The 19946-nt window shown below is 36.8% G+C and overlaps 1 protein-coding gene across 2 annotated transcripts in view; it reads left to right on the top strand.

Annotated features, from left to right (window-relative positions):
* Positions 1-19946, top strand: part of mgaa (MAX dimerization protein MGA a) — an 81998-nt gene that overhangs the window by 5818 nt on the left and 56234 nt on the right. The window lies entirely within an intron of this gene.

Raw genomic sequence — 19946 nt, 5'->3', positions numbered from 1 at the left:
AGAGAGAGAGAGATCCATAGATTACTTCAGAATTCCTTTTCACACTTCCCATGGAATAGGTCCCAGTTTGCACAATGAGTTAAAGTGTCGGGTGCCGCTGTAGTATACCACGGTGAACTCAATACCAACATTTCAAACTGGAATATTAGCAGTTTTCTTAGTATCGTACTCAATATTACTTTTGAAACCCAGTACAGTATATAATGTAGTTTAATAAAAATATTTAAATGAATTTGCAATTTTTGTACGCATTAAAATCTTTAAACTGATGAAAACAAATAATAGAAATTTTAGTCATTAAATGCAAATACTTGAAGTAGTGCTATCTTCTGTAAAAAGTACCAGCAATGTTCTTTAAACAATAACAAGTAAATATGTTTAAAACATGTCACATTTATTTACATTGATAAAACCAAATACTGTTACTGAGGGAGCACAATGAAATATTCAATGAACATTTAGTGACTTTTGTGATAAGAATTACAAGCTTTTGTAAACGGTATACACACATTAAAACAATCATTAAATAAACATTGATGTTAAAAAAAAAAAATAACAATGTGGTCTTGTAAACAATTGCTCAGAAAAGTAACACACACAGACCACTAACATACTTAGACATTTTGCATAAAATAAAATGCTACACACTGCATTTTTGTGTAAATAAACTACAGTGTCCTTAACTTTCAGTTTTTTAGCAAGAAAGCCCACCATGTCAACATGCTCATTCATGAGGTGTGCTCTTGTTGGGCTGCAAATGAGCCATGTTGTATTAAATGTTTCTGAAGCATGGCTGGAAGTATATGAGCACATGGGGGAGTCGCCCCACTGTTTATGCAGCTGAGCACTTTATAGCACCTTACACTGATGAAATATGCTTTTAAAATCACATGTAATTAAAGAAAGAAATAAGATACCTCTGGAAATTCTGTATATCAACTGGCATGTTGATCATTCAAGCGATTGGCTAAACTGGTTATGTTAGCCTCTTTAGCTGCTATCGTGCAGTTGTAAATCTTGTATAAAGGGTTGTACGTACCTTATGGCTTTCTATCTCCATTTGCTACAAAGCTGAAGTATTTCCAGACACCACTCTGACAACCCTCTTTATCAATTAAGCTTGATTGTGAAGGCACTAATGCTGCTGAAGCAGCCATCTTAATAACACCTGTGAGTGGGTGGGAACAGGGCTGCAACACCAGTGCTGATTGGTAACCTCTGAGGCTTGATTTGTCAAATGCCAGGGCGAACTGGAAATGCATTTGTAGACTGTTTTTAGAGTAATTTTAAAATGTTAAAATCAATACTCATCAGTATTCAGATACTTTTTATATAACTCTACCGTAATGCATGAACTTCATATGTCCATTTCCTCTTTTTTTTTTAAAAAAAATAAAGAGGAAAGGAAACAGTAGGAGGTCACTATCCAAAATAGTGTACCCATTAAATTTTCCACAAATGTTTCCGGAAACATTGAATTTTTACTTAACGGTACAGTATAAATGTTAGCTAGCCAAAGTAAAATGAATGTGTTATTTGGATGGTCTAATATTACCAAACTGTAGATTTTTTTTTTTAGCATTAATCATGAAAAACCAGATGCAGTAAAATTATTGAATATTCTGTTTCCAGAGTTAAGACTGTAGCACATCAATTTCAGTACCTTGCTGCAACATGCTGTTGTATAAATAAACATCACCAGACCAACCACTCATTGTCACAATAGAACAAGGAAAATAATTTAATGCCTTGCCTAGACACATCCATACACAAAACATTTATGTTGCACAAAGTGTATGGTGTGCTTCATTCCCAATGACTGTAGAGGAAGACACAGCAATGTAAAGTTACAATACTGTTCTATGATTAAGTGCTAAAGTCACATTTGAGACACACAGGAGCCCAGTCCATTTTTGTTTCCAGCCTTAGGCCCAGTATTATCACAGTAAGCTTCAGTTTTCTGCGCACCTGACTGGATTAAGCATTGCATTAAGAATACATTGGTGCTTTGGTGTGTTTTTCAAGTTTAGCATCCTCACAGATGAAAGGGGTCTTGGAACCACAGTCTGAATGTAATAAAGCCAGTAAATGTGCCATATTAGGGGAAAAAACTTGTGAGGTCAGTTACAGTGTGCTGTTGGCTGGGGACTATCCCATGCTGGTCTGGTATTTGTACATATATACAGTAAAAAGGGGAAATTCACATACTCCAGCAGCAGCATACTGATAAAGAACAATATTAAATTAATGAGTGATAAAAATGCAGGTATAACGGACAATAACTTTGTATAATGTTAACGTTTACCCCAACGGGTGGAACTGAAGATTCGCATAGTGTGGGGGAGGAACGATCTCCTCAGTCTGTCAGTGGAGCAGGACGGTGACAGCAGTCTGTCGCTGAAGCTGCTCCTCTGCCTGGAGATGATCCTGTTCAGTGGATGCAGTGGATTCTCCATGATTGACAGAAGCCTGCTCAGCGCCCGTCACTCTGCCACGGATGTCAAACTGTCCAGATACGTGCCTACAATAGAGCCTGCCTTCCTCACCTGTTTGTCCAGGCATGAGGCGTCCTTCTTCTTTATGCTGCCTCCCAGCACACCACCGCATAGAGGAGGGCGCTTGCCACAACCGTCTGATAGAACATCTGCAGCATCTTATTGCAGATGGTGAAGGACGCCAGTCTTCTAAGGAAGTATAGTCGGCTCTGTCCTCTCTTGCACAGAGCATCAGTATTGGCAGTCCAGTCCAATTTATCATCCAGCTGCACTCCCAGGTATTTATAGGTCTGCACACTCTGCACACAGTCACCTCTGATGATCACAGGGTCCATGAGGGACCTGGGCCTCCTAAAATCCTTGCTGGTGTTCAGGTGTAAGTGCTTTCAGTCGCACCATTTAACAGAGTCCTTGATTAGGTTCCTATACTTCTCCTCCTGCCCACTCCTGATGCAGCCCATGATAGCAGTGTAGTCAGCGAACTTTTGCACGTGGCAGGACTCCGAGTTTTAATAAAAAGACAAATTTTTGGGCTTAGTGCTGGTGCAGTGAGCAGTAAGACTAAGCGCAGTTACAGTGTCATTCTTGGAGTTGGAGAAACAAATAAAGTTGCATACGTAACTTAGGCCACCTGGAGTAGTTTTAAAGAGCTTATTACTGTTGATAGTGTGTCAATATTAATTCCGCATACATTAGACAGACCGTTTCAGACAAGAAAAAAGCACAAATATGCCAACAGAATAATATGGAAATCATATCTTATATTGATATTTGGACTGAAGCGGTCAAATCTGTTGGTACCCATCCAAGAACAAAGAACCAATAATAGTCTCAAAAATAACTTGAAACTGACAAAAGTAATTGGCACTCATCATTGTTTATTCCATATTTAACAAACATCAGACACTGCTTAGAGTTTCGATTCCAACAGAATATTTTAATTAATAACAAATGAAAATGGCATAGACAGAAATGATCTGACTCTTAACATAATATTTTGTTGCACAACCTTTAGTGGCAATCCCTGGAAACAAGCAATTCCTTGAGCTCTCAATGAGACTTCACCTGCCCACAGGTAGTTTGGACACATCAGACATTTATGGACCTAAATATTAGAGTTCAGCTTGTATCTCTTTGGAAGTTGTCATTGGTTTTTCATCTGCCATTCTCACTATCCTTCAGCTCATTCTGTGGTCGATTTTCTTCTTGTGGCCATGTTCAGGGAGGTTGGCTACAGTCCCATGGACCTTAAACTATTTATATTTCCAACTGTTGTCACAGGAGCATCAAGCTGCTTGGAGATCATCTTAATAGCCTTTCCCTTTAATATGCCTGTCTACAATTTTTTTTTTTTTTCTGATCTCATTGAACAACTCTCTCCTTTGGTATCATCGTGAATATGGACCAGAGAAAACAAACAGCAGAGTAATAATAATAATATAATAAATTTTATTTATATTGCACTTCATATTTTAGAAATCTCAAAGTGCTACAGAGTAAAAACAAAAATAATAAAACAAGAAAATCTATGTATACTTTAACAAAAAATCTTTCTAAAAAGATGACTTTTTAGATTCCGTTTAAAAACATCAGTCGACTGTGGGGCTCTCAGGTAATCAGAGAGGGTGTTCCACAGTCTCGGCGCTACAGATGAAAAAGCCCTATCACTAACTAACTAGAGTGACTAGTTTTCTTGATTAAAACAGGGTGAATGACTGATTTCACAATTGAAGACGTGTGATGCTAATTAAAGAAAACAGCTAGTTTGAAAAATCACTCTAATCCAGTTATTTTTGATCTTTTGTAAGGTTACAAACAAATGCATCCAGGCCATTTTTGAGTATCCTCGTTGAAAAGCAAAATTTTCTTTTTTAATCTCTCTTCACACTTGCTTTGCTTTCCTCAATGATATATGAAATTCACACATGTATACATTGGACAATTGCTTTTCACTGAATCACTTTTCAGGATGCATACGGCACTGTTTCAGTGAGCTGTAAAGGGGACCAACAAATTTGTCCATATTTAACTCTGTGCCTCAGAAAAAGTCATGGAAATATATAATGTGTAATAGGGTACATCGCCCTAGTAATGTGTAATATAGGAAATGGAAAAATACTGATCAGCATATAGTACATTTAACCATTAATCTTCACTAAAAAGACACCAAGATGATATCTGTAATTAAATAAGTGCTTGGACTCTGGTTCGAACAGTACGCATTGAAAGATGCTGGCAGTTTCTTCAGATGGGTCTAAGCTGTTACACTCTGTTGGGGGAGATTTTTCCATGCTGTATTCTATCTGAATGCTGTTGAAATATCTTTCCAGGTATTCTCTAGGTCTGATATGACAGCTCTCACAATATGCATTATGTAATTATAATTTTATACACACTCTACTTATAAACATAAAAACTAAACTGGGGGTTCCCGTTGGAGATTTGAGAACGCGGTCACTGATGCATTCATTACATTGAGAGAGTAGCTATAAAATGTTCAAGTAATGTCAAATAGCATAAAGTAATAAAAGAAACGGGAAAATGCGCACCACCTAGGTTACCCATGAATTACAGAGAGACAATAGTGCTTCAGGTGTGTTTCTACAATGTGTACCTGTCATCATCATTACTTTCTATATAGGGATTTCTGGTTCTGTTTTATTTGCTCGAAGTGAGTAACATTCACAATAGAACAGCTTATCTGATGTAGCTTAACAATCACCATTATTTAATACATTTACATGAGGATATACTTTTTCCTCTCCTTTTAAACCGAGAAGAACATGTAACAGCAAGATGTTAATTACCAGCATGCTGGCTGAGTAGACTGCGGAAAAACACAAATCCAAAACAAGGTTAGCTGCAAATTAGTTAAACTTGGTGTTGATTTTGTTCTGCTGTTCACTGAGACCGCTTTTAAACCTGAGGATTGTCTCCACTTGGTAGCGTGTAGTCTCTTCTTGATCTGCTGCTAGTATGATACTGTCCCAGGTACACTTCAACTGACCAGTGATGTTTTTGAATTCTGGGTGTTTTGGTTCTCTGAGTTTCTGTACAACTGTGGAATTTTTCTTACATGTGGACAAACTTAAGCTGGTTAAATTGGGGGTGGGGAGGGGGTGGAAGCTGTCACTTTACAGGGTATACTGCAGGTCTCACAAATATAATGAGCTCAGCTTTAAGACACACCACCTTTTGAAAAGGATCTTGAGCTTTCTTAGGATTTCAGTCCTTAGGTATATACTGCTACATTAGTCCTATCAACTAGAAAGGAGAAGAGATTATTTTAATAATTGATTAATTTAGTGGACAATCTTGGTTAGTAAAGGAGAATGGCTGTGACAAATGTTTACATTTTACAGTTATTTGCTTTAATTTAGTAAGATAGTAAGAAACACAAAACTTTAAAACTTAAAGTCATTAACATCTTATTCCTTATTCTTTTATTCTTTAAAACAGGAAATTTCTTCTTTGTGAGAAATTTTAAAATTCTGCTCAAAGTTTAATGTATAAACAAAGTTTAATATACATATAAACAGGATTGAGAAGTTCAGTACATTTCAAGTAAGTTACTTGAAATCCATCTGTGAACTCAGAACAGTAGTGATTATTTTCAGTTTAAACATAGTTCCTGCCATTTACAGAAGGATATTGAAGTTAAAAAAAACAAAAACATTAACATGTCAAGTCTTCTGTGAGCAAATGTGTCCTACAGCATGAAGTAAGGCTCTGGTGGTAGCAACAAAGCAGGGACACACAGAATGGCCCTGGCAAGCATACCAACTGTAGGAAAATGTCCTTGGTTCTTTATTTATTTATTCATTAATTTTCTGATGTCATCTATGATGATATCTCTCTCAATTTGTCTTATGTGGATTAATTCTGCAATCTATTCAAATTATATTTTTGTTTCACAAGATGGTAGTACAAGTAACATTGTCATGTGTAAATAGTACATCATGTCACTTTCCAATGATATGAGAAGAATTTTATATATTGGTTCACAAAACAATCTGCGAGAATAGAATAGAATGAGCAATGTCCTTGTAATGCTATGATGGGGTGAGCTTCTCTGTTAGCTAAATATTACAGCATTAGCTAAATAGTTTTTCTTAGTAGTCCATATTTACGATAGAATGACAAGCTGCATCTGTTCATGTACAGTTCTTTGAAAGGACTACAGTCTTTTAGGCTAATAGACGAATGAGTTGGAGCTTGTGGTGTTTCACAATTGACAGTTTCCAATTATTCAGAAGCCTATTCTAATGACATAATTTCACATGTGATGGTAAGCTTAAATGATTTTTGGTGCGAGTAGCTGATTTAGGCAAATTGTTCTAACCGTTTTAACTATGGGTAACTATGTTTATCAGAACTCCACCCAGACCAGTGAATACCACACCTTTGCATTTGTACATAATTAAATAAAATTGAATACACCTCCTCAGATACTTGATTAGTAATTAGAAGTTTGTGTTTTAGATATGCAAACATAACCTTTTCACACAGTACTTAATTGCTTTTACCTATTAATGGCTTTGTGTTTTCTGTTTTGCAGTTAGCATAGTTGTGTGAATAAACACAAGGTGGGGCCGGAGAGCCTCTTTGTACGTGCAGTGTTGAGTTTTCTTCCACACCAGGATATTTAGTTTTTAACATTTTTTTGCTGCATTTTGCACTGGCATGGAATGATAGATCATCCTTGCATATTCTAGATATAATGGTTTTATCTCTCTATTATAAAAAAAATCCTGGAGAGAAACACTAGGGATACGAGACCTGATCTTCACATGAAGATCACGGAAGACACTTAAAAGACCCGCGAGACAAAAGAGATTGGCCACGGAGCATTTTGCAGGGACCTTAAACATGAGAATTTGTGCCAAGAGATTGACCCAGGATCGTCTCGTGGGGACGTAGAACATGAGATTCTTGAAAGACACGCCCTGCTTACAACCAATATCAAATAAGAGCATGGGCAGCAAAACACTCAGTCATGCAAAGGCTTTGAGCACACACAGATCCAGGGCTCTTAGCGCATATAAAGCATATAAGAACAATACGTTATAAATTAAACATAGACAACTAAGCGAAGAAGAAAGCAGCACAGAGAAAAGAGACTCAAAAGTGTTGGAGAGAAAGAAAAAGAATAATCTAGGTGCAAATTCAGAAAATAAGGAAAGTAATTATCAGCCCGGAACAAGTGATATTGAAAAAAAGCACGTCCAATTGGGCTCAGAATTAAAAAAACAGAGAGTAAAAGACAAAGTAGAACTTCATAAAGACGTTCACAAACGCTGGCGCTATACACATGTAGAGCAGGTTACAGATTATGAAAGCAGTGGAATTCGAAAGACTCAAAAAAACAAAACAAAAAAAAAAACTGCGCAACACACGTGCAGAAAGTTAAAGAATATAAAAGTAGGAAAATTAGAAAGTATAAAAAAAAGAAAGTAAAGATCACAGTAGCGCAAACAAACAGAAATTATGACCCGAAAAATGGAAAATAATCACCACAGGCCAGATGTCATTGGAAAAAAAAAGCAGGACAAAGCGAGGTCAGAAATAAAAGACAGAGTATTAAGACAAAGTAAAATGTCATAAAGAGGTTAAAAACAAGGGGGACAAACGCATGCAGAGTAGGTTAGAGATAATGAAAACTGGAATTCAAAAGACTCAAAAAAAAACGTAGGTGTGAAACACTTGCAGAGCAAAATACAGAATATGAAAGCAGAAAACAAAGAAAGTAAAGATCGCATTAGCGCAAACAAAGAGAAATTATTACTCTGAGAAATAACGAAAAGGCAAATAGAGATCGAAGATATGAACACAGGTGATATGTCAGAAGTATGTAAATATTGTAACGCTTTGAAGTTTAAGTCAGAGAATTTCAAAAACGGGGTTTACCTCACATACATTTATTGGTTACTTTGCAAAAAAAATTATTAATTTGATTGATTTGATTAAATTGATGTAGATCGTTTTGTCTGTGCTGAAATTCCAAACAGAGAAACCTATCCTGAATTATGGTAGAAAGTCATTAAACAAATGTCTCACGGACCTCATTTAAAAGATTCAGCATATTGGGACTCGAAAGATTCCAAATATTGTTTTTGCTTCAACACTGTTGTCAGGATTCAAATGGCTTGTTAGACTGCTAGTTTTAGTCATGCCTGTGACTGTCTAGTATTAAGCTTAATGTGTTCTGACATTTGTAACCTTTGTACTTCTCTGCTAATCTCTCTAATGGTATTAATTGATTTTGCAAGTCACTTTTTCATAAATATTTCTGCAAAATAACACTGTCACACACTGATCATTGCATTATGACATTAATAGATGCAGGTGTTCCATTTGTGAAATATGTGGACTCAACAGTACTCCGGTTTATATTGGATTTTATCATTTTTTTATTGAATTGCATCCAACCTGCCCCAGGTGTAAAAGTGTAGTACCCATAAAAATGATTAATTCAATAAGCCAAACTAATCTTCTGATTAAAGAACTGTGACCTGACTTGAAATATTTCATTTTTTTTTAAAAAAACAGTAGAAAGGATCAGTGTATTCAAAGTGTGTATCGAGAGACAACGTTGAGTTCATTCCACTTGACTTTCTGCATAGAAGGGAGAATTCTATAAAAACACTCTCTATCTATGACTATGTATTTGGATGAAAATGGATGCATCTTACTAAGTTATCTGAATGCTGTACCTGAAAAACCTCTGTGTTACGCTGTCAAGTACTACGGATACCTTAATAAATGTATAGATATAGATACCTAAAATCTTCTTGTGACTTGTTTGAATGTACACCACCCCAATCTCCTAAAACTTGAAATATTTATATGGTAGTACATTGTAACAAATCTTGGTTCACTAATATGGATCCCACTATACTAATTACAATTTTAATTTATAGTTAAATAATCCATCTTAGAGAACTAAATCATTAGTCCCAAAATAAAAGCATTCTACACTGGCTTTGCTCTGTCTCTTGTATTCAAAGAAGTGTTCAGTATTTTTTATTTGATTTTCCACAACTTGTTCTGCAAAATCTCCACTGCTATTTTGAAGTGTGACAATATTGACTCTACCCATGTTTCCTGGCAGTGATAAGTGGGAGGGTTAAGAAAAAGAAATTGACGATCAGAACTGGAAGTGTTTAGCACAAGTGTAGGGTTAGTTCTGCTGTTTGAAAATTATTTGGTTTTACCTGGGATAAGCATTCAAGCATGCAGTATCACAAGATACAACACTTCACTGCAAATGAAGAAGCTGGTAACCTCAACAAAATGGGCTGCTGCAAAGCAAAGTTTCATAAGATGTTCTCTATTGCACTGAAATCTGTATGCAGCTGGTGGAAAGAGAACTTATGTAGTGACCTACCATATTGAAAAACTTTCCTTCATTTTCAAACTATTCCTGCTTTGTCTGTGGTCAGGTATCTACAGTGCATCCGGAAAGTATTCACAACGCAGCACTTTTTCCACATTTTGTTATGTTACAGCGTGAAAAATGTTTACTTGAGATATTTTAAAATTTATTAAAAATAAAACAACTGAGAAGGCACATTTACATAAGTATTCACAGCCTTTGCCATGAAGCTCAAAAGCTCAAGTGCATCCTGTTTCCCCTGATCATCTTTGAGATGTTTCTGCAGCTAAACTGGAGTCCACCTGTGGTAAATTCAGTTGATGTGACATGATTTGGAAAGGCACACACCTGTCTATATAAGGTCCCACCGTTGACAGTTCATGTCAGAGCACAAACCAAGTATGAAGTCAAAGGAATTATCTGTAGACCGCCGAGACAGGATTGTCTCAAGGCACAAATCTGGGGAAGGTTACAGAAAATTTCTGCTGCTTTGAAGGTCCCAATGAGCACAGTGTCCTCTATTATCCGTAAGTGGAAGAAGTTCGAAACCACCAGGACTCTTCGTAGAACTGGCCGGCCATCTAAACTGAGCGATCGGGGGAGAAGGGCCTTAGTCAGGGAGGTGACCAAGAACCTGATGGTCACTCTGTCAGAGCTCCAGAGGTCCTCTGTGGAGAGAGGAGAACCTTCCAGAAGGACAACCATCTCTGCAGCAATCCACCAATCAGGCCTGTATGGTAGAGTGGTTAGACGGAAACCACTCCTTAGTAAAAGGCACATGGCAGCCCGCCTGGAGTTTACCAAAAGGCACCTGAAGGACTCTCAGGCCATGAGAAACAAAATTCTCTGGTCTGATGAGACAAAGATTGAACTCTTTGGTGTGAATGCCAGGCGTTACGTTTGGATGAAACCAGGCACCGCTCATCTCCAGGCCAATACCTTCCCTACAGTGAAGCATGGTGGTAGCATCATGCTGTGGGAATGTTTTTCAGCGACAGGAACTGGGAAACTAGTCAGGATAAAGGGAAAGATGACTGCAGCAATGTACAGAGACATCCTGGATGAAAACCTGCTCCAGAGCGCTCTTGACCTCAGACTGGGGTGACGGTTCATCTTTCAGCAGGACAACGACCCTAAGCACACAGCCAAGATATCAAAGGAGTGGCTTCAGGACAACTCTGTGAATGTCCTTGAGTGGCCGAGTCAGAGCCCAGACTTGAATCCGATTGAACATCTCTGGAGAGATCTTAAAATGGCTGTGCACCGACGCTTCCCATCCAACCTGATGGAGCTTGAGAGGTGCTGCAAAGAGGAATGGGTGAAACTGGCCAAGGATAGGTGTGCCAAGCTTGTGGCATCATATTCAAAAAGACTTGAGGCTGTAATTGCTGCCAAAGGTGCTTCGACAAAGTATTGAGCAAAGGCTGTGAATAATTATGTACATGTGAGTTCTCAGTTTTTTTTTATTATTAATAAATTTGCGAAAACCTCAAGTAAACATTTTTTTCAAGTTGTCATTATGGGGTGTTGTGTGTAGAATTCTGAGGAAAAAATGAATTTAATCCATTTTGGAATAATACATAACAAAATGTGGAAAAAGTGATGCGCTGTGAATACTTTCCGGATGCACTGTATACCAATCACTAGTTCACTCCAAAGATGACATGACTGCGCAGCGTAAGCCCTCATCCATTCATTTCACACAGTCTCTGTTACTAAGTGGCTGCAAACTGGAATGAAAAGTCTGTTCTGCATGTGTATCATGCCAAAGTTTTTAAACATCTTTATGACTTTCTACTTTGTCATCTACTTTTTGTCTATAATTTATGGCCCCGGGCATGGTTATATCTCTTGGCACAAAGTCTCGTCTTGCGGGACGTGAAAGTATCTTTCTTAAAAAGTCACGTCTCATCCCAGGCTAAAAAGTCTTGTCTCGTCCCAGAATTTTTTTTATTATAATAGAGAGAGAAATGTATATTCAACATAAAGTCCATTTTGTATTAACATTTAGAACTATGTTGTCCTGGTGATCTTCATCATTGTCATATGTTGGGTGAAATATCAGACTATTTTCCTTTTGCAGCATAACAAGTGGTTTCAATTTTGTGAAATTCAGTTGTATTGCTCTGTATTATGCCGAGTTTATTTTGAATTGAAAGTTTATATAGTTTTGCAACATCATCTTTTTTATTTATTTATTTATTTATTTTTTTTTTTTGTATCTGGAAACTTTTTATCACCATAGATACTTTTGCACAACTGCTTATAGCCAACATGCTGTTGCGGCCAGCCGCATGTCATTGGGAGTGTGAGATTTTCATGTTTGAAACTGTATGATGCTGCCACAAAATCTGTTTTACCGGCTAGACTAGGCTGGCTGTAGCAGTACCTGTACACTGTCATGTCTTCCTCTAGTTTGTGTAAAGCCATTTAAAGTTCAATAACCAACTAGTCCTGACCTTCCACTTTTTCACCCCGCTCATATCTTTTGACTTGGAGTTAGCGGTATGCTTTTCACTCATGGTTGATGTGGGATTCACATTTCTTCATTTTTCTTTTTTTTGTAAACACATGCTAAGGTTACATGTGTTTGTATGTGTGTAATGCAGCACCATAATTTAGCAGAGTGACCGTGCTCAAATAATACCATTTGAGCATCATTTGAATAATCGTTTCTATCTAAGCATTTTGCTTGCCCTGCACATTACTTGATGGCTACTGCCTACAATTTTTTCAAATACAGCATTACCCTATTGTAAAGAATTTGTGACAAGACTAACTCCACAAACATGACAGCACTGTCCCTTTCCTATAATGGCCTGCATACTCCAAGATCTCAATCCAATGGAGATCTTTTAGGATGAACTGAAAGGGAAGGCTTGCAATGTGAATTTATGGCCTAAAATTTGCCAGAAATTTATGATAACATCAAGTAACTACCTTAGTTGGTGTGCTTGTTGTTAACTCATACAACTGACGTTGCTACTGATGAACTTTGTGGTAGTTGTCAGAAATCACTATAGATGCTTTTCACAGAGGAACTTAAAACACACTTGCAAGAATATGTTTGCAGAGGGAAGTACTTTAATTGCAGATAACAGTCATGACATAAATAATACTGCATACTGCTACATTCTTGTGCTGTTAGAGACAGGACAGTATGCTTTCCTCTATGCAATTTCACACAAATTATTTTATATTATAAGTAGTAACCAATAGGACATTTTAGAGAGAATGTTTTACCCAAATTCATTGATTTATGATGCCAGCACCTCTGGGTTTGCCTTTATGTTCACAAAAAGTGTAGGGGTAATCTTTTAAATGTCTTTTGTGTGGCTTAAGTAGCAGACCAACAGGGCTTTTGTAATTCTTCCAAAACTACCAACAGAAATAATAAACAGGAATTAGTGTGAAGGAATAATATTACAAATGGTCACTCTGAAAATTACCAAAGCATATGAAATCAGCATAATACAAACATGTCATTCACATTTATACCTTGAACAGAATGAGGTATAAACTTTGGTGTGTCATGTGAAGAGCAGAAGCTGTTTTCTTGCCTAGATTAATCTTGACATTTCAACAAATGATGTAGAGTGCGTGACTTTAGTTTTAGGCCAGTTCACTGCATCTTCTCTCACAAAACTAAAGTGTTCATATTTGTTAATTAATACTTGTACAGTATTAATAATATTTATCTGTCATTGGGCATGTGCATGTTTTGGCCTTTGGCTTTTTTTTTTGTTGCTAATTCCCAAGTATAAGATGCAAACACCACTGTGTCTTTTTCTAAGTGTCTTCAAAGCATCAGTTACGGGGAGATTACTGCTGATATTACTCATAGTGGTTCCAATTTGTGATACCATTTTCATTTCAGATTCTAGACTGTGGAATCAAGTGCAACCTTTAAGCTTGCATGATGGATAGTTACTTCAGCCAGTCATTTAAAACAATCTCATGTCAGTTGTTAACCTTTAAACAAATCCTAGAGATTTATCACAAATTAGCAATTGGAAGAAAATTTCCTCATTGAGGATTTCAACTTGTGATATAATTTCAGATCGCTTCTATGAAAGAGTAGAAAAATAGGAGTTCCATGTGTGTCATTTATCAGAACCCCAAAATCACTGTAGCTATTGAACTTTCTTGGACGAATCTTGGGGATCACTTCATTTTGCATTACAAGTATTGAGAGGGACAAATAAAGATCAGGGACTTTAATTTTTTGTATTAAAGATGGCATAATAATGAGGTGCCACTTCTCAGCTTTTTTGTTAATATGATCATCCAGTAACCTTAATGACCTTTTTACTGTCATTCTCTAAAAAGAAAAGCTGTTTTGGAATTAGTTTAATATGTTTATTGAATTTTAAAAGCATAGCCTTACTTCTATTATGGCTGCCAGAACCTTATATTTAATTCAATTCGGTTTATTTTTGTAAAATACTCTTCATTGAATGCAGGCACAGAGTGCTGTGCGAAGCTTACAGGTAGATAAAAATGCAAACTTTAACAATTACGAATTACATATTATGTGTTCTATCTCTCTGGTGTTTTTATCCCCCATATTTGGATAGCTTTAGAGCCTATCTTTGCAATATTAGACCCAGGCAGAAACCAAAATTGTGCAGAAAGCGTGTCCATTCATAGGCGCAATCATTCACCTACTCTCTCATAATGTGTTGATTTCAAGTCGTCAAGTAGTATAACAGATATATTTTTGGGAAACGAGAAAAACTCTGTGTAGACATCACACAGACAATGGTGATGTTGCAATTATTATATATTTATGCAAAATAACTTTTTTTAGGTACACCAAGTTATTGGGATTTGGTCCCCACAGCAATTTGAATTTATTGAGGTGTGACATCAACAAAGTGTCAGCACAGGTATTTGTACATCGTGACTCCAGTGTTTCTCCTACTTATTAAAAATAGACTGCAGGTGGATTCATAGTTTGTTCCCTGGTTTTAGTAATATTTAATTGAATTGAAATGTATTAACAGGGAGGCTATTGTGTTAAGCTAAATTTTTCAAATTTATTTTGACTTGTTACTGGCATTTAAATTGTATCCTACCGCATAATGTTAACCTGCATCCATCTCTCTTGGGGGGGTGGCAGGGTTGGCACACTGTTCCAGTGTGGTACTGAGGTGTTGACTGTTGCACAGCTGCACTCGGGTCCCAATTCGGGTGGCTCGTTGTGGGGTGGGTGCGGCATCGTGCTGTAATCAGTGCATGCTCCCAATCTCATCATCATCCTCCTCCTTTGTGATCAGATAGTGACACAGCCGAAATTTGTCATGATACGCAATTTCGCACTAGCTGTTCGGGAACTTGTCTTACAATTCCAGATTCCCAGAGTAGTTTTTTTTAAACAGAACCCCTTTTCGGCTTTATTTCATTGTTTCAGCTTAATACTGCCTCAGCAATATCGGATTTGATTTCTAACCTGGGTGAATAGCAGCAAAATACCTTTTGTAAGTTTTGAAATTGCAAGTTAGCATTTCCTAAGAAAAACCAAAAAGTGTTGACAGTGTGCTGTAATATACAATAGAGTTCAGGTACTGCTGGACTCAAAGTTCATTTTTGAAATTGGGAGGGAAATCCATCCCCCTAAATTTTAACACAAGGAGGGACTTCAGACTCTGTGGGGATAGAGGAGTGAAATTGTAGATGGGGAGGTCGAAAACCCACAGTTTAAAAAATACTTTTTATTTAAGGCATTTTGTAAATGTCACAACTTATTGTTTCTTATGTCTACAGTAGTTTATACAATTTTGAGCAAATTATGTGAAAGACCAGCCAATAAGTTTATTTCAGCCATTGTAATTTTAAATACATTTTTTCATGTAACAATTTCCACTCCTGTTTGACCAAAAAACAGACTTGCCAAGGAAAAAATGTACCAGGTGAATAAAACAAAAAAAGAATTTAAAGTAAAATTTGCTAAGAAAATACTTCTTTAAATATACACCATGTTTTTCATGTAGGAGAATAATGTGCAGTTTTAAGACACTTAAGCAATCATCATAAAGCAGTAAGTGTGAATGTTGCTAAAAGTTTGAGATTTTCAAAATATACTTAACATTTTTTTTAGCTGTGGTGCTACAATAGTGCACACTGATTAGCTCTGCCTCTTCACAGATCCAGCATACTGCAGTAGGTTCAAATCTAGCACCTGATTATCTGTGTGAAATTTGAATGTTCTCACTATGTCTGTTTTTCCTCTTGGGACTCAAGTTTGGTTAAATGGTCCCAGTGTGAAAGTGAGTGTGGGTGTGTTTCTGACCGGGCCTGTGATTGACTTAGACCTTGACCAGGCTGTTTCCTGCATTGTGCCTAGTACTGCCAGGATAAGCTCTTGTTCCATGCTCCTGTGAACTGAAGTGGGTTTGACAATAACTATTATCCGTTTGCCAGTAAACATATTTTAATGTTCTAAATTAATATTTCTAAAAGACCTCAATAGATTGTAAAGGTGAATTGTGGTATTCTAGGGAAAACTCCTAATTTTTCTCCTGAAACGTCCTTTCAGTGTTGTTTGTAACCTGTTTGTGTGTCACAGACTTTTACTTTTAAGAGTCCAGTTTAAAGGCTCACTGTAAACATTTTAAATAATTGATGATTATGAATATGTTTGAGTTTCTCACTGAGCCATGTAGCTGTCAGTTTGTTGAACAATGATCCTGAATATGAATTCCCCAGACAATCCAAGTCAGTTTTCTGAATTTCTGTATTACTGGCATGCAAAATATACACTTCAGTCTGTTTTTATCCTTCAATATAACAAAGTTTAGTTGTTTCTTTTAAAGCACAATTTAGGCAAAGGGCACCACAATGCCTGTGTCCTCGACTCCTGTTGTGCACTTATACAACTCCATCAAACAGCCAATTGCTGAGTTCTATAGCTTTTTCTATAGTTTTTTTTTTTTTTGCTCCCCATGGGGATCTGCTTTTCTAAGCTTTGTGATAATTTAGTTGAAATGTTCCTTTACTTGAGGTAGTGCTGGGCAGTATGACCAAAATTCTATATCACGGTATTTTTCTAAATTATCCCAGTTTCACGGTATTCAACTATTTTTTTCCCATGCATGAGTGGATGTTAACGGCATTTTCCACTGCAATTACTGCAGTAGACTGGCTAAGAATAACCTATTCCACTGTCATGAGCATTGTACACTGTACAAAAAAACATTTTAATGTGCACACAAGTATTAATACAGGTTTGCATGGCCCCATGAAGGCACTGATGAAGAGAAGGAATCACATTGCATGACAGTTGCAGTCAAAATATAGAACCTTTTTATTGAACAAATTTTGGAAACAACTTCAACTAAAAATTTGACGACATATTTTCAACCATCCAAAGAGGTATTTAGACTTAGTAAAATATTCAGAGGTGCTCGTCAAAAGTCGTATTACACTGAACATGTCTTAGAAAACGAATAAATAGTAAATCTTTTTTGTAAACCAACTACACTTTCTGTTAATATTAACAATCTCTGTCCACTGACATGGTAAAGTGACTTTTTAAACAACTTTACCATCATTAACCTGCATAATATTTAAACTAATAAATAATTACAATAAAATAAATAATATTGCAACTTCCAGTAATAATACTATTACTTCAAGACTTCAAGCCCAGGTGCATTGCACAGTATTCACCAAATAAAAATAAAATAAAATAAAATAAGTGCAACTTGGTGATGACATCTTTGACATGTTGATTTTATTCTCGACATTTCCAGTTTAATTTTGATGCTTATGTCGAGATTAAAGTCGACATTTCCACTTTATTCTCATAGTTTATTTTATAATTAAAGTAGAATGTCATAAACTAAACTTCATCCTAAAATCAATGTTTAATTTACTAGATTTTCTCAAACCCCTTCATAAGTTAATGTAGCACAATAAATGCTTTGTTTTGTGTTCCCCAAACCTCCACTAAGAAGAGGTGCAGACAGGGATCGCCGCACAGAATCCATTCACTTCATGATATTCCTGCTCTCTGATAATTTAGAATGCTAAGCTAAATAAATACTTGATATATTTAAGTGCATTAAAGCATGTATTAAACATGCACGGTAGTGAGGCAGTAGTGCTGCTTCCTCGCAGTAAGGGGTCTGCAGGTGTACGTTCAGTGTAGAGAACTTCATGGCAGGTGTGACATGGCTCCAAAAAACTGAATGTATGAATGGGTATCGCACAGGTTTAGCTGAAATATTGTGTAAATGTTGGGTTTGTGATCTGGTGGTCGGAGACACGAACACGGAAGTCAATGGATGTTCTTCTGAGCGGGCTTTCCTTATTGCATGTATACTGTCTCTATCTGACGTACCAAACCCCCAGTTCCTGTCTTTTTTCTTTCTCCACATAACCGATCACCACATGATAAACATCTTTGTGAAATTAAAACTAGATATAAACTTAGACCACGGAGTGTTCAGAACTTTTTTAAAAAAAAAAAAATCTTTGTTATACATGTTTAATTATGCCATCCATTCAGGGTTACACCCATACCCGGAAGCATTGTGTGCTAGGCAGGAGCAAATCCTGAACGGGGCGCCAGCACATCACAGGGTGAATACGAGCAACACATACACTAGCAGGGTCAATATAGCATAACAAAACCTCACATCCTACATGACTTTGAAAGGAAACCAAAGCACGCTGAGTAAACCCACCAGAAAAACATGCAAATTCAAAGCAGGGAACACCTGGGACCCCTTTACTGCGAGGCAGCAGTGCAACCTCCATGCCACCGTGCCCCCACATGATTAATCCATGCTTTAATGCATTTCATCATGAAAATTATATCAAGTATTTATCTTAGCATTCTAAATGATCAGGGAGCAGGAATATCATGAAATTAAAATGTATTCTGTGTGCTGTTTGCACCTCCTTTTAGTGTAAGAGGAAGTCAGTTTAAGAAGCGCGTAGCGATTAAAAACTGGGTTGGGGAACACTTAACACAAAGCAATGTAATGTGCTAAATTAATTTCTAATGGGGTTTGAGGAAATCTAGTAAATTAAATATTCATTTTAAGGTGAAGTTTAGTTTACGTTGTTCTTCTTTAATAACAAATTACGAGAATAAAGTCAACATGTCAACTTTAATCTCGACAAACAACGAGAATAAAGTAGAAATGTCGAGAATAAAGTCAACATGACGACTTTATTCTTGTCATAAGCGTCAATGTTAAAGTGGAAACGTCGAGAATAAAGTCAGCATGTCATCACACTATTACACAGTACCCAGGTACATTCCACAGTATTGAAAAAAATAAAACAAGTACAACTTGGCTTTCAGTATTATCCAGTAGTATAGAAACGCATTCACACATTTGAACATAATGGTCCACATCCGACCTTTTGAATCCAGAGTATCTCCAGACAACAGACGCGACTCCTTTTTCCAGCAAAAGTTCTTCTGTGTCATCATGTTCAACTTTATCGTCTGCTACAGCCTAGGTTTCGGAATGTTCTCTGTCCAATTTCACCATGCAGTACCTCCACTACCGCATGTACTCCGTTACATGCCTGTTTAGCGGTGTAGCAGTGAAAAAGAGTCCCCGTGCAACATCTCCACTAGCTCATGTACTCTTTTTGCATGTGTGTTTAGCGGTGTAGCAGTGAAAAAGGTCCCCCTTAAACAGTTTTCTGCTGCGCCACATTCCGAACATTGTTTAGGCCATTTAAACCGGTGTTGCGGTATAAGAAAAATTCATATCATAACAAAAATGAAATGGTTTTCAGTATGAACCAGTATACCGCCCAGCACTAACTTGTGGTATGACAGTAATCGAGCTAGGACACCAATCCCAAGCCAGACTTTACCAGAGAGAGAGCCTTTTGCATTAAATAAAGTGGAGTACTAAACTGAGAAAAATCGAAGTTGCCCTGTGCAATTACACAAATGGCAAGAAACGCTACTTCATTGAATTCAGACCTTTTTTTTGTCTTATTAAAAGGGACACTGCTTATGTACAGTAGCTCACCTTTTCAATTAGAAAAATAAGATCAAGAATTTGAATTTGCAGCTTATTAAGCAATATACTTGTTGGTTAAAA

Source organism: Polypterus senegalus, chromosome 18 (genome assembly GCF_016835505.1).
Source record: "Polypterus senegalus isolate Bchr_013 chromosome 18, ASM1683550v1, whole genome shotgun sequence".
Taxonomy (NCBI): domain Eukaryota; kingdom Metazoa; phylum Chordata; class Cladistia; order Polypteriformes; family Polypteridae; genus Polypterus; species Polypterus senegalus.
This window is presented reverse-complemented; position numbering and strand designations above follow the sequence as displayed.